Source organism: Leopardus geoffroyi, chromosome B1 (genome assembly GCF_018350155.1).
Source record: "Leopardus geoffroyi isolate Oge1 chromosome B1, O.geoffroyi_Oge1_pat1.0, whole genome shotgun sequence".
In the NCBI taxonomy this organism is placed as follows: Eukaryota; Metazoa; Chordata; class Mammalia; order Carnivora; family Felidae; genus Leopardus; species Leopardus geoffroyi.
In genome coordinates, this window is record NC_059327.1 from 134,150,061 (window position 1) to 134,171,532 (window position 21,472).

The window sequence follows — 21,472 nt, forward strand, 5'->3', positions numbered from 1 at the left end:
CCTTTATCAATCTCCCATCACTTTCCTAACCGTGATTTCTAACCTTTACCTCTCTCCTCAAATCTCCAATTCTTCACCACTACCCAAATCATACTTACAAACAGGTAACCTTGCCTCTGACAGCACTTCCTGAAGATAACAGCGTTAAGTGTGAAATCTCCTACACATCCTTATTTTCATTTCTATTCATCAATAGGCCCACATCTATCTTCATAGCCTTCCCTTCAATCTTACAGAAAAATCGCTCTCCTTATGACTAATGCTAACAATTCTACCTAGGGCTCATTCCTTCCCATCCAGAGGAAATTACTGTTTCACCCTTTCTGGTATTTTAAATCACTTAATCTTACAGAATCTGTTCTTTTACCATCTTCAATCCTGCAACTAAATTTTTTTCTTACCTATGAAATCTCTTATATCATCCAAATCTCATCTGTTTTGCCACCAAATGCTATCCTCCATTTTAATTTCCTTGCTATTCCCTCCCCTTCTTATCAGTATAGTAAAATGCTTCTTTTGAAGGTAATAATATTCAGCTGATCATACCATTCTTTTTCTTTTGCTTTTCTTCAGTCATCTTTCTTTGGATCCCTGTGGCATCTGGCACTATTAGTCACGTACTCCCTTGACAGACTCCCCTAATGCACTTTTCTTCAACATTACACTTTCCTAGCTCTTTTACTCTTTAGACACTTCCTTCCCCAGCCCCATACTTTTCTCACTTTCACATGCCATCTTCAGCACTTTTTAAACATTTCCTCTCTCCTGAATTCACTCACTCAAATCTTCTATTCTGTTGATTCACAATCCTCATTCCCAGACACCTATCTACTAACGTCTTCCAACCAGCTCAGGCTCTGGCCCCCAAGTGAACCCTGAGTGAATCATGCCACACTTTCTTCCTTAAAACTTTTATTGCACTTATTCAGTGTTTTATAATATAATGGTTTCCTACATACATTTTTTTAATGCAGATTTTAGGTATTTTGGTAAGAACCATTTTCCTTTTATTTTTCAGTATTTCTCAAAAATACAGAAAAAAATTCTGAACACAGAGTAAATACTTTACAACTGTATAATTCGTTTAGACAAGAAACAAAAGACATTCAAGACAAAAATAAATTTATACTACTTATAAAACATTTCTAACCCCCTCCTAAAAAAAACTAAGCTCTAATTGTTACTATTTTAACTATAGTCAGATAATCCTGTGGATATTCTTTTCTACCAACTTCCAAATTTTCCACATATTGAAAGGGATATGGCAGATTTGCCCATTTTATTTCCTTTAAAATATCAACTATTTTTGTCTTAACATGACCTATATGTAGCTACCATGTCTAAAAAGATCATACATAAAAACCAATCTGATACCCAAGACATAGTCAATGACATAATCAAGACAATGTATATTAGAGAGGCTAAAATTTGGGTGATAAAGAGATAAACTATGTTTTTGTCTAATGATTATTCATCATACGTCTGGCTGCTATTTCCTTCAATATATACACAGCTGAAGAGGGAAGTGAAAGGTAAAGAATTTTTGTAAAGTGAATCAGTGGGCAATAACCTGTATGTGCAATAACTCAGGAAAAAATGCACAAAACCTTGTGAGATAGATATTACTATTTCCATCTTATGGATCAGATCCAAGATTAAATGTCTTAACCAAAACAACTCTAATTACTAAAAGAGCTAAATACAAAACAAAGACTATCTAAATTTAAATTATGTGCTCTTTCTACTACACTATACCACCTAATTTATGTCTGGATGTGAATAAATAAATGACACTAGCTATAGTTTTCACAAAAGCTGAACACTTAAAAATGAATATAAATACATTAATTTTGTTTTGCTAAAGATTAACAATAACTCAATTTAAAATTTCAATGGTAGGTCAAATACTGATTTTTAAAAGTCGTATGAATGAAGACGTATTATCACTAGGAATTAAATATCAAACAATACAAAGTATAAAAGTACCAAATAATCTTAATGGCCATGATCCAGACTGCACAGACAGTAAATAGAGTTTCTTAAATATCCTCTGGGTCAAGGCACTTTAATTAGCATTATTTATGTGTTAGATATCAACCGGTAAGTCAATAAAACCAAGTCCCCATCCATCCCCCCACAAAAGCTAGCATATGGTCTATAATTTATCTATGTATACTTCAACGAAATTCCACTAAACTGGAAACAAATGGACATCAGATGTTAGGAACTCTGGCAAGAACAATAATTGAATCCCCAATATCTAGTTTCCTTAATTAGTTTTGGAATAGCCAAGTATCCAGCAAAAAACTTAAATCCCCAGCTTCCCTTACAAGTAGGGGTGGCCAATATAAACAGAAGCCACTGGGTAGGGCTTTCAAGAAAACTTTTGAAAGAATCTGACTCATCTGGAAGGCACACCTTTTTTTGCCATTTCTTCTGTATTCTGTCTGCCTGGAAACACAGTGCATTTTGAGTAGAATGCTGGCAGTCATTTTGTGACCACAGGCCATCTTGAGATGAAAGCCATGCACCAAGGAGGTGGAGAAGAAAAAAATGTCTGGGTTCACTGCCATGTCTTGAAAGTGCCATACTTACTCTGGAATATTATGCCTGGATTTCGTGATATGTTAGAGAAAAGGAAGTCCCTCCCTTCTTTCGGCCATCCTACACTGTACACTGTATTCAGGTCTCTTGTACTAGCAATGCAATGAAACTTCTAATTAGAAAAAGCAGAACAAGTGATTCATTGCAGTGGTCTTGGATAGGACAAACACAAAGAATACCTCAGGCAGCATTTTTCCCAAATCAGTGCCTCTATTATGAGTGATGCTAAGACATGTACTATAAATTCTGTAGTTATTGCCAAATAAATGAAAAATTATACATATGACATCATCTGGGAAATTCATAAGGTATATCAGTATATTAAAAGTTCTAAAAGCGTTCACAGGATTAGTGGGGAAGTATGCCCACAAACACATTCTAAAGAATTTTAGGTTATGCTACACAACACTTCCAGAGGACACACAAGATTTGCGAATATTAGGTAATAACTCTGTTTGTGAGACTGTGAACATGTACATTTAACTATACTAGAATTTATATATCTGAGAGTGTTATCTTTGAAAACAGATATTTTGGAAAGATACATACACTTGTCCTCAAACATAATGATATCAGAAACATTTTGGGGACTCTCTTTTCTAATTATGCTTGGAGCCATATTTTAAAAATCACTCCTTATTTTATAAGCATTTTTCATTTTAATTCAAATTATCCTCCTTACATGCTCACCTTTCTAAAATAAGAATAAATCTATTATTAAACTGAATCAAAATACTCTTAAAGAGATGTGCCACTAAAAAGGAGATTCAAAGAAACATGCCATAGTTTTAGGGGCACCTGAGTGGCTCAGCTGGTTAAGCATCTGACTTCAGCTCAGGTCATGATTTCAGGGTTCGAGGGTTTGAGTCCTGCATCTGGCTCTCTGCTGACAGCGCAGAGCCCACTTTGGGTCCTTGGTCTCCCTTTCACTCTGCCCCTTCCCCACTTGCTCATGCACTCTCAAAAATACATAAACATTAAAAAAAAAGTTAAAAACAACACACTATACACTTTAAAAGTAACTCAGAATAGGAGATATATTGTTCTAAAAATGAGTAGTTTGAGAAGAATGACATTTATAAGTTCCACTAACTGTGTAAAAATCAGGCACACGTTATATATACCAATGAGCCCAAACAATGAGTGGAAGAAACATGCAGTCCAAGGAACAAAGTAGGGCCATAAAATTTGAAACAAAAAAGCATATTTAAGTTCACATATGACCTTTACCCAGTGCTAAAAAACAAACTGCGATAAATCAAAAGTATGCCCATTAGTATGTAATGGGCACTGCTCTAAGTGCTTACGTGTACGAACTCATTTAGTCCTTACAACAATCCCATGAAAGAGGCCTGATCATCATCCTCATTTTGCAGATGAGGAAACTAAAGGACAATAAGGTTAAGAAACTTACACAGGGGTGCCTGGGTGCCTCAGTTGGTTAAGCATCCGACTCTGGATTTCGGCTAAGGTCATGATTTCACGGTTTGTGAGTTCGAGCTCCGCGTCTGTTTCTGTGCTGACAGCACAGAGCCTGCTTGGGATTCTCTCTCTCCCTCTATCTCTGCCCCTCCCATGCTCATGCTCGCTCTCTCTCTCTTTCAAAATAAATAAAGTTAAAAAAATTTTTTTAATTAAAAAAAAAAAAAAACTTACACAAACTAAATCATAGTCAGAAATCAAACCCCGAGCAGTCTAGCTCCAGAGTCTATGCTATACCATGCTATTCTGTCTCTCTAAATCAAGCAGAAGTGGTCAACATCATGCATAGTAGCATCTAAAAACAATTCATATATACTTAAATAGGTATACATGTGTCTATGGGATTTTATAAGGCAATTTTACATGTCATTTAATTTTATCTTCACAGCTGTTCTATGTCAGTATATCCTGTCACTAGATGGACTCAGTGGCATGAATTCGAGTAATTAAAGCTATGTGGCCAGAGACTACTCCATTTATCTGCTGTCTTAGAAATGTGTCCTTTCTGTGTACCACCAGTGCCTTGCAGAGGGTCTGGCAGAAAATAGGAATTCAATATATATTTACTGAATAAAGAACAATTAAAAAGGGAGCTGGGCATCCCATCTGAATGTGGTCAGATTGGTCCAGATTCATCAATACTGGTACTAGAAAAACACTCCGCTAGCTTGGCTCACCAAAAGTGATTCTTTAGTATCCATTTAGATAGAAGAACAGTATTACTCATTTTTCAATTAAATCTTAGTATCTCAATACAATCTTAAAATCCCTTTGAAGTTAGAAGTCTTGGTGTACTAACATAAACACTGAGAAAGATTCAGATAAAATCCTACTTTAAAGACATAGCTCAGTTTGGTCTTCAGTTACACAATGAGTATGATATATTATGTGACCACATTAAAATATTTTATTTTACTTAAAAATTAAAGGAAATTCCTACTAAATTTTAATAATGGAGAAGAGTCTAGATTTCTCATTGTAACTTGAAGAACTATATCATATGAGTGTTGGAGAATATGTCGAGTTGAATTATAACTAAAGTAACAGTATTGCTGGGTACTGTGTAATAACACATTTCCAATTTGCTATTCATCTGTATACACCTCAAAGTAGAGCCAGAATTCTGAAGTTCTGATTGAACTCAACTGAATGGTACGTATCTACAATACAGTTTTACCTAGCTTAGATTTGACAACGGAACATTCTTGAACTAAAGTTTATATTATATTTATTATATATACATATATTTTTAATTTTCAGGGTTTTGTTTTGTATTCTGTTTTAACAAAACACCTATTCAAGCTTTCATGGAGTGCAGCTATAATTCAATTTAGCCTTGGTAAATTTCACACAGTACTTACAAAACTGAAATACATTATATTTGAATCATTGCCTGAAGCTCATTCCTTAAACTAAGTATAGACACTAACATCAGAATTAAATTAAAACAGATTATGTGAAGGATGAATTAATACTATGCTCAAATAATTCCATAAAATTACACCTCAGCACAAGAATATGAAAGACGTTGAGAATAAATCAAAACCTTACAATAAGGGAAATTTCTGTACCAAAATACTTATTTATTTTTACTTCAAAACTGAATTACGTTATATTCTCCAGAAGATATATCCGATTGCCCTAAGACCTAAAATATTCATCTCCTCATAGTTTATATGTTTAGTTTAAAAATTATACTTCTCTAGAAAAAGTGCATAAGTAATACTTAGCAGTACTGACAAAAACTAAATTTCTTAAAAAGGCTCCCTTATTTAAAAAAATTCCCAGGTTTTATCTTTCTTCCAAAAAAAAAAACAAAAAAAGAAGCAGACAAAAAACACCAACTTTGAATATTTCTACCACATTCTCAGGTTATATAGTCATTCTAACCTTAATTTAAGGTATTCAACAAGAATGTTTCATTTGTGTTCCACGGACTACATTAGAACTAAGGGGAAAGGCACCTTGGTGGCTCAGTCAGTTAAGCAACAGAGTTTGGCTCAGGTCATGATCTTGGTTCATGAGATCAAGCCCCACATTGGGCTCTCTGCTATCAGCGCATAGTCCATTTCAGATCCTCTGTTGCTCCAACTCTCTCCCACCCTCTCTGGCTCCTGCTTTCTTTCTCTCAAAAATGAACATTAAAAAAAAAAAAAAAAGATCTAAGTGGAAAAGCATTAAAATGATATTGTATACAAAATATTCCATCAGGCATCCTTTCAACAAAATAACTCTCAATGTTCTGGATGCAACTTGTCTGATCTGAGTAGGTAAAAAAGCATGTGTTTATAAAAAAACAAAAGTACCATCTACCTGCAGGAGAAAAAAAAAAAAGAATACTTTTAATTGAAAATACTGTGGGGGCACCTGGGTGGCTCAGGTTAAGTGTCTAACTTTGGCTCAGGTCATTATCTTGCAGTTCATGAGTTCCAGCCCCGCATGGGGCTCTGTGCCGACAGTTTGGAGCCTGGAGCCTGCTTCAGATTCTGTGTCTCCCTCTCTCTCTGCACCGCCCCCCCCCCCCCCCCGCTTGTGCTCTGTCTCTGTCTCTCTCTCAAAAATAAACAAACATTAAAAAAAAAAACAACTTAAAAAAAAAGAAAGAAAATAATTTGATTCCTTGTCTACTTACACACTAAACCAATAAAGAAAACTGATTTTTTCTTTTAGATGTATTAAGGAGGCGGGGAGGACAAGTGAGATGGAACATTACTGTTTCTTCTAAGCTGCCCATCAGTAGTTAACAAGTGGCAAACACTATTAAAATTCATGACACAGTGTTAGCTTCCAATCACCTCAAATAGTTTAAGAACTTCATTTTTGTTGAAGGGGATGCTTTCCCTTATGGGAAAAACATAAAATCTCTCATGCCTCTGTATGTTCATGTTGAAACTAATATGATGGTTTTCTATTGGAAAATTCAATCATATTATATGACAACTAAGAGTCTCCATATCTAAAAGAGAAAAAGAAACCTTCACCAAGGATTTGAAAATCCTTGAATCAAATTCCAACACTTCAGGTGAAATGATGGACTTTATTTTCAGATTTGAAACTGTTGTAGTACACAAGGGCAATTAAGCCACTGGTTCGATCCAGGACTTACTGATACAAATAATACACACAAGGACACTAAAGTTCCACCCCTCAGTTAACTTTGGAAAGGAAACTCTTACAACTAGGTATAGCAGACTGAGAAAAGACGTAATATAAGCATCAAACGTGCAGTATTTCTCCTTATTAGAAAAAAAGTATCAAAAATAGCATATTTAAAATGATAAATCTTAAGGAAATGACTATATTTATATACACACCCATTTCAGATAATGAGAAATGGAATATAAATTTGAAAATCTCTAGGTAGTGTACATCAAACTATACTACAATAAAAATTAAACATTTTTAAAAACCTTCAGGTAAACACAGAATTTTGTGATTACAGAAATGTCCTGTATCTGAGCTGTCCAATATAGTGGCTTCTAGCCACAAGTGACTACTGAGCACTGAAAATGTGACTAGTGGGAATGAGAAATTGAATCTTAAGTTGCATCTAATTAAATTAAATTTAGTGATACATGGCTGGGACTACTACATCGGACAGTGAAGCACTAAGGAAGTAGAGGGATTTGTACCTTAAACTCTGATTCAAATAGTAAAAATCCTGTAGATAGACATATACACAGATGTTTCTGAAACATAAGTGTTTTGGGTTTGTTTTGTTTTGTTTTTTTGTTTTTACTTTTCTGATTTATAAAGAGGAAAGGACTATGCCACACAACATAAAAACGTTGTTGCATTTGTGGGAATCAAATTTTCTATACTCACCTTCTAGGGAGGACTAGAATATTGGTTCACAAATTGGCTCCATGTTGTAATTTCTTAGTAAACTTCCAAAAATATGGATGCCTGGGTCTCATCTCCCCAGGCTTCTGGTTTAATTGGTCTGGGTGGAGTCCTGGACATAAAAATTTTTTTAAGCTACCCAGGAGATTCTAACATGCAGCCAGAGTTGAGAATTACTAAACTAGAAAGAAAATGAGAAATTATTTATTATGCATAGATGCAATATGCGACTGAAGACATTTCTTTGCTGGTAGGCAAAGAGGGCAGCCTTTAACAACCCAGATGCAGGTCAAAACACCTGAGGGCTAAATATGAGCTTAACATTCTAAACATTCATAAATGATTTGGGTTTTACAATCATAAATTTTTGTGATTACTGAATGTTATTCAATTATGTAAAAGAGATTAGAAAGGAAGGAAATAAACTAAATATTGAGTATCAACTTGCCCTCGCCACTTTTGTGTATATTATTAATTTCATCCTCAACATATGCTGGGAGGTAGATATTATTAATTTATTTACAGATGTGGAAGGTAAATTTAAAGATATTCTCTAGGATTTGGACATGTTTATCAAACAGTAAAGTCCACACTCTATGTATTACAGTAGAGGGTTCTCTCTGAGGAAGTTTGTTGCAGTAAATTTTCACACTGGAATCAAACAAAAGAAAGAAAAAAAGAAAAAGCAGCATTCAGTGGTAGAGCAAAGGAGAAGGCAAACACACTTAAACAGGTACTTAAACCAGTCCCTGTTCCCGCTTTATCTAAGTATCTGATAGCAAACCCTGGGGAAAACAGCTTTGCCGATGCTTCAAATCTATACCAGCCTCTACACTAGACCTTTTAGGACTTGCTGCCTCTTATCCTAAGAACTTAAAACAACTGATCTCCTACTGTCTCATAAGCTATTAGCTATAGTCACACATTCTTTGGACAGGATAGAACAAGATGCTTATTCACAGTGCCTGACACTAAACAGGAATAAGATAGGGGTTTTAAAGTGTTTTTCATTTTATTTTTTCATTTTTATTACTTCATTCCATTTTAAAGACTTTTAAAAGGCTGTAATCCTTTTTTCCTCCACTCCAAGGATTACAGGAACTCCTCACAGAGCAGTTTACAGACCACAGTTTTGATATGATCATATTTACAGTGAGTAAGGAACTCTTATTTTATCCTAGGTCATTGAAAGTCTTACATTAATTTACTCATTAAAACAATGTTTTAAAAACTCGGTTCCTGAGTTGTTCAATGCATCTTAATTTTCTTTTTCTTTTTTTTTTTTAATTAAAAAAATATTTATTATTGACAGAGAAAGACAGAACATGAGCAAGGTAAGGGCAGAGAGAGAGACACAGAATCCGAAGCAGGCTCCAGCTCTAAGCTGTCAGCACAGAGCCCCACGCAAGGCTTGAACTCACAAACCACAAGACAATGATCTGAGCTGAAGTTGGATGTTTGACTGAGCTACCCGGGCGCTCCCTTAATTTTCAAATTAAGGCAGAAAACTTCTCAGAGGAAAAAAAAAAAAGAAGGTAAATCCAGAACAGAGGCCCTCACCCTTCCCAACAGCACTAATCCTTCTATCCCAAGACTCAAGATCTTTCTTCCGTTTTCAGGCCCCTACCTTGTAAAGTGACATTAACTCAAATGAGTCACATTTGGTTATATCAGAGGCCAGAAAGGAGAATACCTTCAACTCTCTGTTCTAATTAATGGCACAGACTTCTTCCAAAGCATGTTCCAAAATAAGAATATGTTGACAGGATTAACTCCTAAATGCACTGGCTTGGTGTATGGCAGTGTTTCTTTTCCATTTCAAATGGTATTAATTACTACTTAATTATACCACAAAACATGTTTCATAATTTATTTAAAAATTACGAACTCTGTCAAAGAGAAAACAGCAGCAGTAGCTTAATCCCCAGCAGCCTTTTTCCCCAGTATGTTTAAGGCTGGGTAAGAAGATGAGCTAGAAAAAAATATACTCAATTGATACAAGAGAAGCTACAAGACTCCCCCATCCAGTCCTTAGCCTATTAAAACTGGAATAAAGCAAGGATTTGACCTGTTTTTTTTTTTTTAATAAAGGATACATAAACTCCATTCATTTAAAGAATGACACCTATCTACCCAGAAACAACTGATTAGCCAATTCTCACACTCCTTTCCTGTATTTGAGGCATGCCTCCAGAAAAAGATAATGTAAGTTCTACAACTTTTGACCCCAATCATAGTGTCAAAATTCATCCTTTAAATTGACATTGGTTTTAACAGTTTGTGTATGTGTGTGTGTTACTTGTGACATGAAAAGTTACTTATAAATATTTTTGGATGCTAGTAATCACCCTCCAAAAACTAAGTAGGCTTTACATGCAAGTAAAAATTTTGGTGGGGCAAATGTCAATTCAAAAGTCAAACGTACACAATGGTAAAAGAAATAATTCTCTAATTGTAAAAGTGAAAGTCACTACAAATTAAACCCTTTTCTTAATAACTAACCATAGATACTTTTCTAGTTTTAATTCCAGCTTCCATTCTACCCTCTCCCCCACGCATACAAAGCCTCTAGGACATCAAAGTAAGAACACAACGTTATTATAAAAAAGTACAATAAATTTAGGGTTGGTTAATAAAGCAGTTAGTTCGCCTCTGTATGAACTCACTGAATCAATACAAGCATAAACTGAATAAAAATGCTAATGATATTAAAAGGAGAAATAATGTTTATCAAAGCACCACCCAGAAGCAACCAGTGAGCAGGTAGCAAGTTTTCACTTTGATCCTGCCAACCCGGTCATCACAAATTTGGGGAAATACCAACACTTGTTTCATAATACAGCAACTTTTCTAAGTTTTCCCAACGTTTAGTAAAACTCTGTAGATGTAAATTTTAAAATCTTGCTAATTAGTTACCAGCGCCCTTCATCCCACAGATCAGGTGTCCTACATTTTGTTTAGGTCCCCGCCTTGAAAACAAACCCGATTGCCCCATTTTCTGAGAGGTAAACTCCGCTCCAGGCAGCTCCCTATGAAGTCACCGCGTTTGTTGTTTCAAAGATGCAATTAAACGAACATGACACAAGGCCGTCGAAGAGATTAGTTGGAAGTGTGTGGAGGTGTCAATCACATATGTGTAAAGCAAATGAAAACTGCATTGCTACAACTCTATTTTAGTGGTAATAGTTCTCTCCATTCCCCCTTCTCCAGTATATTCACAATTAAACTTTTTAAGAACTTTCTCGACTTTCGCAAACTTTAGCTTTCCAGCTTTTTGTACTAAGTATCATGTAATGAGCAAAGGCCGGGTAAGTGGCGGGGCAGGGGGGCGGGGGGCGGTATTCAACTGGGACACGGAGAGAAAAGCAATAAAAGAGCTTGCATCAGGCAGTGTCTCTCCCTCTGCCCCCTCTTCCCCCCTTCCCACCCCTTCTTCTCTAAGCCCTTACATATACACATTCTTCTGGGCGGCCTCTAACCACACCATGTCCACAGTCATTTACAGAAATTAGAAACAGACTCCGGGATCCCTTCCCACAGCACGCACAGAGCAGAGCTGTACTAGCAGGATGGGGCGATGTCACTCCCTACTACCCCACAACCTATTCTTACGCCCCCTCTGGGGTTTCATTCCCAGGAATCCGGCCGAGAAGGTGGATCTAGAGAATTCACAGTGAAACTTCGCCTCCTCCTTCCCCACGCCAGCCACCCCACCACGAAGACCAAAGCAAACTTCCTTTCCCAGCTGAGCAACAGAAGAGTTGATTGCAGGGGCAAGAGCAGAAGCCGAGAGAGGAGGAGGACAGGGAGCGTGGTGTACTTTGTTCTGCACTTCTGCATATCCCCAGCAGAGCCCAGGGCTGCTCTCGTCCTTACCCGCTCGTCCGGAGACCCGGTCCTGCTACTGGAGCGCGGGGCGAGGGCTGAGGGGACGCAGCGTTGGGGCGGGCCGCCGGCAGCCGCCTGGGGCGCCGAGAGCCACCACCTCTTCTCCGCCAAACGGCTGCGGGCGTGGGCCGAAGTAGCTGAAGAAGGAGCCTGGGGAGGGGGCGAAGAGGAGCAGCATCTCCTCCTCCTCCACGCCTCGGAAACACCCCTCCGGCGGCGACCCCGACCGACCGCCTGACCCCCGAGTGCTGGCGCACCCTCTCTGCGCTCCTGTCCTGTGCGCGCCTCCTAGAGCTTCGCCAAAATCCTCCGGCGGGGGGCGGCTCAACGCCTGCAGCCGGCTCCGAGCGTTGCCGAGACGGCTGAGGCAGATCGGGGAGCTAGGGAGTGCTGCGCGCCAGCAAGCCGGTCTCCAGGGGCCGCGACCATGGTGTGTGACCCTCGCCGCGCCGCGGCCGCCGGAGCTACTAGCACAGCTCGGGCTCCACCTCAGGCAGCCGGCACGGCCCCGCCCCCGTCCCTGTCACTCAAGCCTTTTCCCGGGCTCTAGGAGCACCGTCGATCGGCGACCCTGCGCTCCCCTCCGCCTCATTGGCCTGCCAGGCATCCAGCCCCGCCCCCCTCCCCAGGGACGAGGTCGCCGGGGAGACCAGCGCCCCGGTTCCCCTGACAACCGGTGCCTAGGGCCTGGCTTTTAGCGTTCTGGCTAACCAGAAGCTCAGGTTGATAGCCGGGCGGCCAAGTCCCTAGCCCCTGCGCGGTGGACTCCTACTTTTAGGCCAAGCCGAAAACGCCGCCGACCGCCCCCGCGCTTCCAACTTCAGAAACAGAACTTTATGGCCCTGGGGAGTGTGAGGGGAGAGTGAAAAATGTCTAACTGCTCCCTGTTTCCCTGTGAATCGAAGTGACCCCTCCCCCACCTTGCCCTCCCTTGCTTCCAGCCTTGTTTCCATACTCTCACCGGGTGGATTTGGGCTTTGAAAGGGTGAGGAGAAGAGGGGAGAGAAAGGGCTGGGCTCTGCCAGCTCCCTGCAGCAATATAGCAACTTGGAAATGGCGGGGTCAATGAAAACAGCTCGGTGAGTTTTCCCACAGTTGTAAAGTGATCTTCAAAGGTGTGCTGGCAGCGCTGCGTCAACCCACATGCCCTCGGGAAAACTCAAATACTCATATTTGGAGGGGGGGGGGGGGAAGTATGTAAATTCTTATGTTAAAATTCCTCTGAAACTAAGATAATCCTAAAGTTAAAAAAATTAAAAGGTTTAACGTAATCGAATAAAATAGAGAATATCCAATTTTCTATGTAGGACTACACATTGCGACTTGGCAAAGTAGATGTCCTAGCAGCAATTCCCCTCCTGCAAACAGATTTGGATTTCAACAATCAAGAAGGAAGACTTGCTGAATTCAAGAGCAAACAGTATCTTGTCATTTGAGTTTCAAAAGTTTGGGTTAATTCTCGGAGGTATAAGGGTAACCTGGGCCACTCCGGGAAGGGGACCTGGGGGTAAATGTAGCCCTGGACTGACAGCATTGAGCCCTAGGTGAATCTAAACTTCTTGGTTGGCTCCAAAATGGAGAGATCTGAGGCGAAATTAAAACTGCAGTCCTAGGCTCCCTAACCCCTGAGGCTGCTGTACATGTATGATGAATGAGGGAATTAATAGTAATGATTTACCTCTGGCGAGCACTCGAGTTTTCATTATCTCATTTACTAAATGAATAACTGTGATGTATGTGTTCAGTCAAATATGCCTTGCAAGTATGCGCTGAATGTAATTACTCACAGTGCTAAACACAATGGAAAATGCACAGCGAAATTTTGAGATAAGGTCCTTGCCCTCAAGGAGCTAACCACAGAGCCTAAGAAAAGTAGCATTCTTGAAACAAATTGAGATTAGGGCTAGAATGTGCAGCTAAACTGAGTACAGGAGCAGATGAAAGAAAGTCTGTGGTAGGTAGAATGGACTCTATCAGTCACATTAAGGAGCAGGGGAACTTAAACTGGGTTTTGAAGGGTACCTAGTGGGATGAATGAAGCACAGAAGAGGAAACAAAATTGAGGGAAACAACGTAAAACCAAAGTGCAACAGCAGGAATAGAGTGGTGAAAGTAGATAATAGTAGAATAATAGAGAAGACCAGCCCAGTCAAACTGGAGACAGAAGTGAAGGATTGAAGTCCTTTCCCTAGTCCTTCCCCCATTTTCTGAAATAGGAATTTTTTTAAAGTATTCTGGTTGATGTATCAGGGTGGTAAGGTAGAATATCTGCCTTGATTTGCCATTGAAAGAAAGCAAATGCAAACTCAAGTCAGAAGGAAAGTGTAGAGTGTTGGAAATTTTCACAAAAGTAGACAAACCACAGTGTTGTGAGCATTTTTTTTTTCATTAAGGCCATTTCAGGTGGTTGCCCTCAAGGCCTTTTCACCAGTAATCCCTCTGTTTTGTATAAGCTAAAAGGCTGGTTTTAAAATAAGTGGCTGTGATACCAAAACCTGATAACACAAAAGAGAAATGCACAAGTTAATCTTCTTTTGGATATAATGGAAAATGAAAATACATGCCTAAAATACAATTAGAACCCAGAACTATGTCACAAATGCTATGGCAAAATTAAGAGGCATTATGTATCTGTATGAATGTTTCAACTGATAATTAAAAGTATTTTGTAAAATCTAGCATCATTCCTTAAAAACTTTTAAAGAATTTAAAATAGATAATTTAGCAATATGTATTTTATACCAAAGCCAGAAACTTGCTTTATAATGAAACATTGTAATTATTCCCATTGAAGTCAGAAACAAGGATATGATAGCCAATCCAATGAGACATAGAATAGAAATACAAAATTAAATACTGAAAGTAGATTAGGATTGTCATTTGTTTGCAAATTATATGAAAATTCCATAGATCAATTGAAAAACTTTTAAAATGAGTTAAGGTAACCAGTTATAAAAATTAATATACAAAATCAACAGCTTTCCCATGTACAAACCCTAACTAGTTAGAACATACAATATAAAAAGTATCCTATTTATAATAACCACAATTAAATAGCTAAAAATGAATACCAAAAGAAGTTAATAAAATTTACTTTAAAAATGATGGCCTTATGAGACAAAAATGTTTGAATAAAGAAGAGATATACTTTTAGGTTAAATACCAAGACTCAAACATCATATAATTATAATATCTTCTACAAGTAATCTACATACCTAGTACAATTTTAACCAAATGTGTAACAATACTTTTGGGAATTTGAGAAAATACTTTCAAAATTCATTTGCAATATTAACCTTTTAGAAATAACCAATGATTATGGCACAAGAACAGACTCTCAGATCAATGGAACAGAATAGAGAACCCAGAAATGGACCCACAAACATATGGCCAACTAATCTTTGACAAAGGAGGAACGAATATCCAATGGAATAAAGACAGTCTTTTCAGCAAGTGGTGCTGGGAGAACTGGACAGCGACATGCGGAAGAATGAACCTGGACCACTTTCTTACACCGTACACAAAAATAAGCTGAAAATGGATGAAAGACCTAAGTGTAAGACAGGAATCCATCAGAATCCTCGAGGAGAAAGCAGGCAAAAATGTCTTTGATCTTGGCTGCATCCACTTCTTACTCAACATGTCTCCGGAAGCAAGGGAAACAAAAACAAAAATGAACTATTGGGACCTCATCAAAATAAAAAGCTTCTGCACAGTGAAGGAAACAATCAGCAAAACTAAAAGGCAACCAATGGAATGGGAGAAGATATTTGCAAATGACATACAAGATAAAGGGTTAGTATCCAAAATCTATAAAGAACTTATCAAATTTAACACCCAAAAAACAAATAATCCAGCGAAGAAATGCGCAAAAGACATGAATAGACACTTCTCCAAAGAAGACATCCAGATGGCCGACCGACACATGAAAAAATGCTCAATATCACTCATCATCAGGGAAATACAAATCAAAACCACAATGAGATACCATCTCACACCTGTCAGAATGGCTAACATTAATAACTCAGGCAGCAACAACAGATATTGGCGATGATGCGGAGAAAGAGGATCTCTTTGGCACTGCTGGTGGGAATGCAAACTGGTGCAACCACTCTGGAAAACAGTCTGGAGGTTCCTCAAAAAATTAAAAATAGAACTACCCTATGACCCAGCAATTGCACTACTAGGTATTTATCCAAGGGATCCAGGTGTGCTGTTTCGAAGGGACACATGCACCCCCATGTTTATAGCAGCACTAACAATAGCCGAAGTATGGAAAGAGCCCAAATGTCCATCGATGGATGAATGGATAAAGAACATGTGGTATACATATATACAATGGAGTATTACTCGGCAATCAAAAAGAATGAAATCTTGCCATTTGCAAATACGTGGATGGAACTGGAGGGTATTATGCTAAATGAAATTAGTCAGAGAAAGACAAAAATCATATGACTTCACTCGTATAAGGACTTTAAGAGACAAAACAGACGAACGTAAGGGAAGGGAAGCAAAAATAATATACAAACAGGGAGGGGGATAAAACATAAGAGACTCTTAAATATGGAGAAGAAGCAGAGGATTACTGGAGGGGTTGTGAGAGTGGGGATGGGCTAAATCGATAAAGGCATCAAGGAATCTATTCCTGAAATCATTGTTGCACTATATGCTAATTTGGATATAAATTAAAAAATAAAATTAAAAATTCTGAACAAAAAGAAGCTCATGAGGAAATGGGCTCGGTCATTTCTATCCAGCACATTAAATTAAATACCAGGTACAGTATATGGTAAATACCAGGTGCAATATATAATAAAAGAGGAACGTGTATCATTCAATGAATAGTGTTGAGAAATCTAGCTATTTCTTGTGTACCTTTTCAGGCACACACACATACACATGTTCTTTTTTGAAGTAAGGTTAGCTCACATACTTATCTAATGCTTTTTTTAAGCTTTGTAATATCTCTTTGATCTCTATCATCAGATCCTCTAGATACACCTAGCTCTTTTGAATGGCTGTTTAATGTTCTGTTGCTTAGATATGACATAATTTATTTAACTCCTCCCTTTTTACTGGACATATAGGTTATTCCCAAACTTCTGCTATTCCTTACAATTAGAAATCCATTTCTTTGTACTTGGTCCTGTCTTACATGTGAAACAGAACTGTAGGTTTGGCTTCTAGAAGTATAATTGCTGGATTAAAGAGTAAGCACATTTTACATATGATAGACAAAACCAAGCTGCCCTCTGAAGAAGTAGTAATAGTCATCCCAATACAGGTGGAAAGTTTGATAGCTCATTTTGTTTCCCCACACCCTCACCGATATGACATTACCAAGCTTTATTGATCTTTTCCAATCTAATAGGTACAGAATGCTGTCACATTACAAGTATAGTTTTCATTCTCATATGAGTATTTTTTGTATGCTTACAAGCCATTTTGTTTTCTATTACAAAAAATATTCTTCCATTTTTTTCTTCTAGACTTTCATGGCTTTGTTTTTCACATTTTATTTTTTGATCTGTATGGAATCTATTTTGGTGATAGCAGCAGATACCCACTTGCCTCCCAAATCTTAAAAGAATTTGTTAATTTTGCTACATAGAATACAAAGCTTCTAGATAGTAATGAAAACAACAATGAATACGAAATTTACAAAAGGAGAAATTCAGAAAAGCAATGAATATTTGAAAATAAACTGTATACAGTTTATACACTGTTGTCTATATACAACTGTATAAAGAAAAAATAAAAATGAAATTATCTACAAGTATCAAATTATCTACAAGTATCAAATCAAAAAGATTTTAAAGACTTATACTATCTGGTATTGGTGAAAACATGTGAAATAGATACCATCCCATGATTGTTTGGTAGGATTACAGTTTCACTTGTTCCATTTGGGAGTGTAGTTGCATTTTCTTTCATAATATATAATGTTTATACCCATTTGCTGATTCCACTTAGGACATTTGTCCTAAATATTTACATATATAACCAGAGATATGATCAAGAATATTCACTGCAGTATTGTTGGTAGTCATAAATTTAAAAACAGAACAAATGTCCATAATAGCAGAATGATTAAATAAAATACAGCCACCCATATATATTATCCAGTGACAAAATAAAAAATAATATGATTTCCATTAAAAAAATACATCTATCTATATATACTGCAAAATTTATACTAACAGTTTCTCTGAGGATTAGAATTACGTAAACATTGCATTTCTGAAAGGTTTTTATTTAAAATCTTTACAACATGTGTGTGTTACTTTTGTTAGAAAAGATCTAGGGTATTAAGAAGACAAACTGCCAGATATAAAATAAATAAGTCATGGGGATGTAATGTATAGCATTGGGGCTATAGCTAATAACAATGTATCATATATTTGAGAATTGCTGAGAGTAGATCTTAAAAGTTTCCATCATAAGAAAAAAACTTTTCTATAAATTAATTAAATTTAAATTAAATTAAAAAAAATTCTGTTCCTCTGTGATAGTAGCCACATTTCAAGTGCTCACTAGCCAGCCTTGTGTGGCTACTGGCTCCTGAAGGACACAGCACAGATGCAGAACATTTCCATCATTACTGTAAGTCCTATTGGACAATGCTACTTTAGAGGCTAGCATAGCTGATTTTTCTCTTAAAGACTAAATAAAAATTATTTCTCTTTTGCCAGCTTCTATAAATAAACAAAAAGGTCAGCAGATTATCACTACTAGCATAAAGAAATTAAACAGCTGGACTTAACACAGATTTAATTGGGCTCCCAAGTGGTTCATGGACCTCAGAATATTCATCATTTAGAGACCAAACTTGTGTCTCACTTTAAGTCAGGAATATTTTATGTGGACCCATGGATCATCCCTTAACAGACTCCTTAAGACTGTATTCTAGATCTGTGTATTTGTGCATTTTTCTAGGGAAAGTATCTATACATTTCAGAAAGTTCAGAAAGGTAAATTTTATATCTTTCCAAAATGTTAAGATTGTGTGCTTGAAATGTCAATGGTTTTAAAACATCACCTTTACCTCAAAGGTTGAAATGAATTCTAGGCTAATCTAAATCTGTAAATAGCAATGTTTTCCCAGCTGGCTTCTTGTGTTCATCTCAATATGAAACATTTGTATTCCGGCTTGTACTAACTGTGTCAGTGTTTTTCTTCCTTTAAGCCCAGAAACATATTATTCTTTTTTGCTTACAGAGTAAGGACTGTGATGGGAACTTTGCCCAAGGGAGAAGCAGAAGCAAGATAAGTAATCCACCAAAACATGAGCAGGTAATTGGAGCACAAAGTCTGACAGTGCTTAAGGAAGACTTTGTGAGACAGTACTGACACTTCCAAGTGAACCAAGAATTAGCTGGGGAAAAATGCAGCAATGGAAACCAGATAGGACTACAATTACCCTCAGGTCCATTGAATAAACAGGTTATTTTCTTTTGGTAGTGGTTGAACTCTCTTTAGAATGTGAGAATTCCCCTAGGATGTAGAGTTACATGACAGCAATGGCACAGATAACTCTAAACATTGGGAGGCAGCCTGGTAGCTCAGTACTATGAAAGAGCATAGCATTTGCACTCAAAAGACCCAAGTACAAACCTTGGCAAGTCTCCTCACTTCTCTAAGTGTCATTTTCCTCATTTATAAAGAGAAGGAAATAAGAATAGCAGGTATGTTCTGCACATAATAGCCTGTAGTGTTATTTCAGTATTCAGCAGTATTTCATGGAATATTTGTAAACTTTAAAGTGCTATTTAAGAAAATCAAACAACAATAACAACAAAAGCTATGCAGACTTTTTTGGAATTAGTGTTTTAGACTTACTGAGAAAAAAGGTTTTTAAATAATCTCATTCTGAAGAGAAACTTTAAAAAATTTTTTTTTTATTTTTTAAAATTTATATCCAAATTAGCATATAGTGCAACAATGATTTCAGGAGTAGATTCCTTAGTGAGAAACTTTTTTTAAAACTGGTTATTTATTTTTGAGAGAGAGAGAGAGAGAGCGCTAGTGAGTGAGGGGCAGAGAGATGGAGACACAGAATCTGAGCTGTCAGCAAAGAGTCTGATGTGGGGCTCAAACTCATAAGCCATGAGATCATGACCTGAGCCACAGTTGGACGTTTAACCAAATGAGCCACCCAGGCGACCCTGAAGAGAAACTTAAAAAAAAAAAAAAAAAAATCAGGTACCAGTGCTAGATACTCTTATAAAAGGTTCATTCAGAAAATTTTAATTGTGGTACTGCTGTAACAAATTTTCTTTACCAACAAGACTCTAAGCTCTTTTCCAGTTTCCCCCCTACTGGCCCCCAATTGACCAGGGTTTGTCAGTTACTCTGATTAGGGCTGGCGGTGTGTTAGGCTAAAAACATTCACCTACTCCTGCTTGATTTGCCAGCTGCCTAATGGCTCTGCTTGAGCCCAAATGTTTCCTCAGTGCCTCAGCTAGAAATCCTCACTTTCAGGAGTTAAACTGCAAGGGTGTTAACTTTAGAAGGTAGAAATAAAAACTCACTTTACCTTTCAGCTTTCTCTCTTCGCACATTAGTATAGATTGGTTTATCAGATTAGGGTAGTTGTCACTTTAAACCCTGAGGGTGAGAGATACTCGGGAGGCAAATTTTAATTAGCTTGAAGGGGAAGAAGAAAAGAGGGAAGCTAGTTTCGGTGAGTGGAAGAGAGGGAGAGAAGAATTTGGTGAGGAGAGAGGTGTGTGGTATGAGGGTGGCCCGCAGGGCTGATGATACCAAGGGAGGGGATCAGGGAAGTATGTGTAGTACTAAAGGGGTGTGGCACTGAACTCAAACTGCCAATTCACAATTTTTACTAGGGCTGGTCCTGTCTCTGACTCATTTCTACTACTTGTCCTGGCAAGTTATGTAACTGCCTGTTCAGTTTGGTTGAAGGGAGTATGGCAAATAAGCACAACTCTTGTTGTTTGAAAGGAAGCCAGGTTTGAGCATACACAAAGTAACTTAATATGAACACACTGTCATCTAAACCTGACCTATAGGGCCTTGCCTTAGGGTTCATGACTGCTAACCTTGATTTTCTTAAGTGTTCCCAGAAATGGACACCAAATCAGAAGTGAAGCTTTCTAGTTTATGTTCTGTTTTAAAGAGGGTGAGTTCACACTGTCCCATGGGAGTGAGCTGCTGTGCAAGAAAGTTGATCATTAAAGGCTTTGTTAGGCAGAGCTGGAGTGTTTAATAAAACAAAGCATCACTTCGCAAAAAATTTCTTAGCAGTTGATTGATTTTTACGTTTTCTCGTATAATGTCTAATACAAAACTTAGGAGGAAAAATAGTCTTATCTACAAACATTAATTATCGATTTAGGGCCAAATCCAGAGTTAGAATAAACAGGAGAAATGCCACATTTTACAACCACATGAAGAGAGGAAATTTGTCTTACTTGGAGAGTTGAAGCTGTTAAGATTAGTAGTTCTTTAGTTCACCTTAAAGTAGAGAACTATTAAAAATTATACATATGTAAATTAAGTATTTTATTTTTACCCAAAACCTATCATTATACATTCATTAGCCAATCTTTTGATGTTGGGCCAAGGCTTTTCAGACCATAAATCTGTGGTTGAGAGTTGTAGGTTGTCTTTTTTACATAAACCTTTCCTAAATGCA

The 21,472-nt window shown here is 37.5% G+C and overlaps 1 protein-coding gene across 13 annotated transcripts in view; it reads right to left on the minus strand.

Annotated features, from left to right (window-relative positions):
- The window catches only part of PTPN13 (protein tyrosine phosphatase non-receptor type 13), a 233,895-nt gene extending 221,983 nt beyond the window's left edge, over positions 1-11,912 (minus strand). For all 13 annotated transcript variants that reach the window (XM_045473442.1, XM_045473439.1, XM_045473437.1 and 10 more), the window contains exon 1: positions 11,806-11,912. The gene's annotated coding sequence lies outside the window, so the exon portion shown is untranslated. The remainder of the gene's footprint in view (positions 1-11,805) is intronic.
- Positions 11,913-21,472: the final 9,560 nt, after the last annotated feature.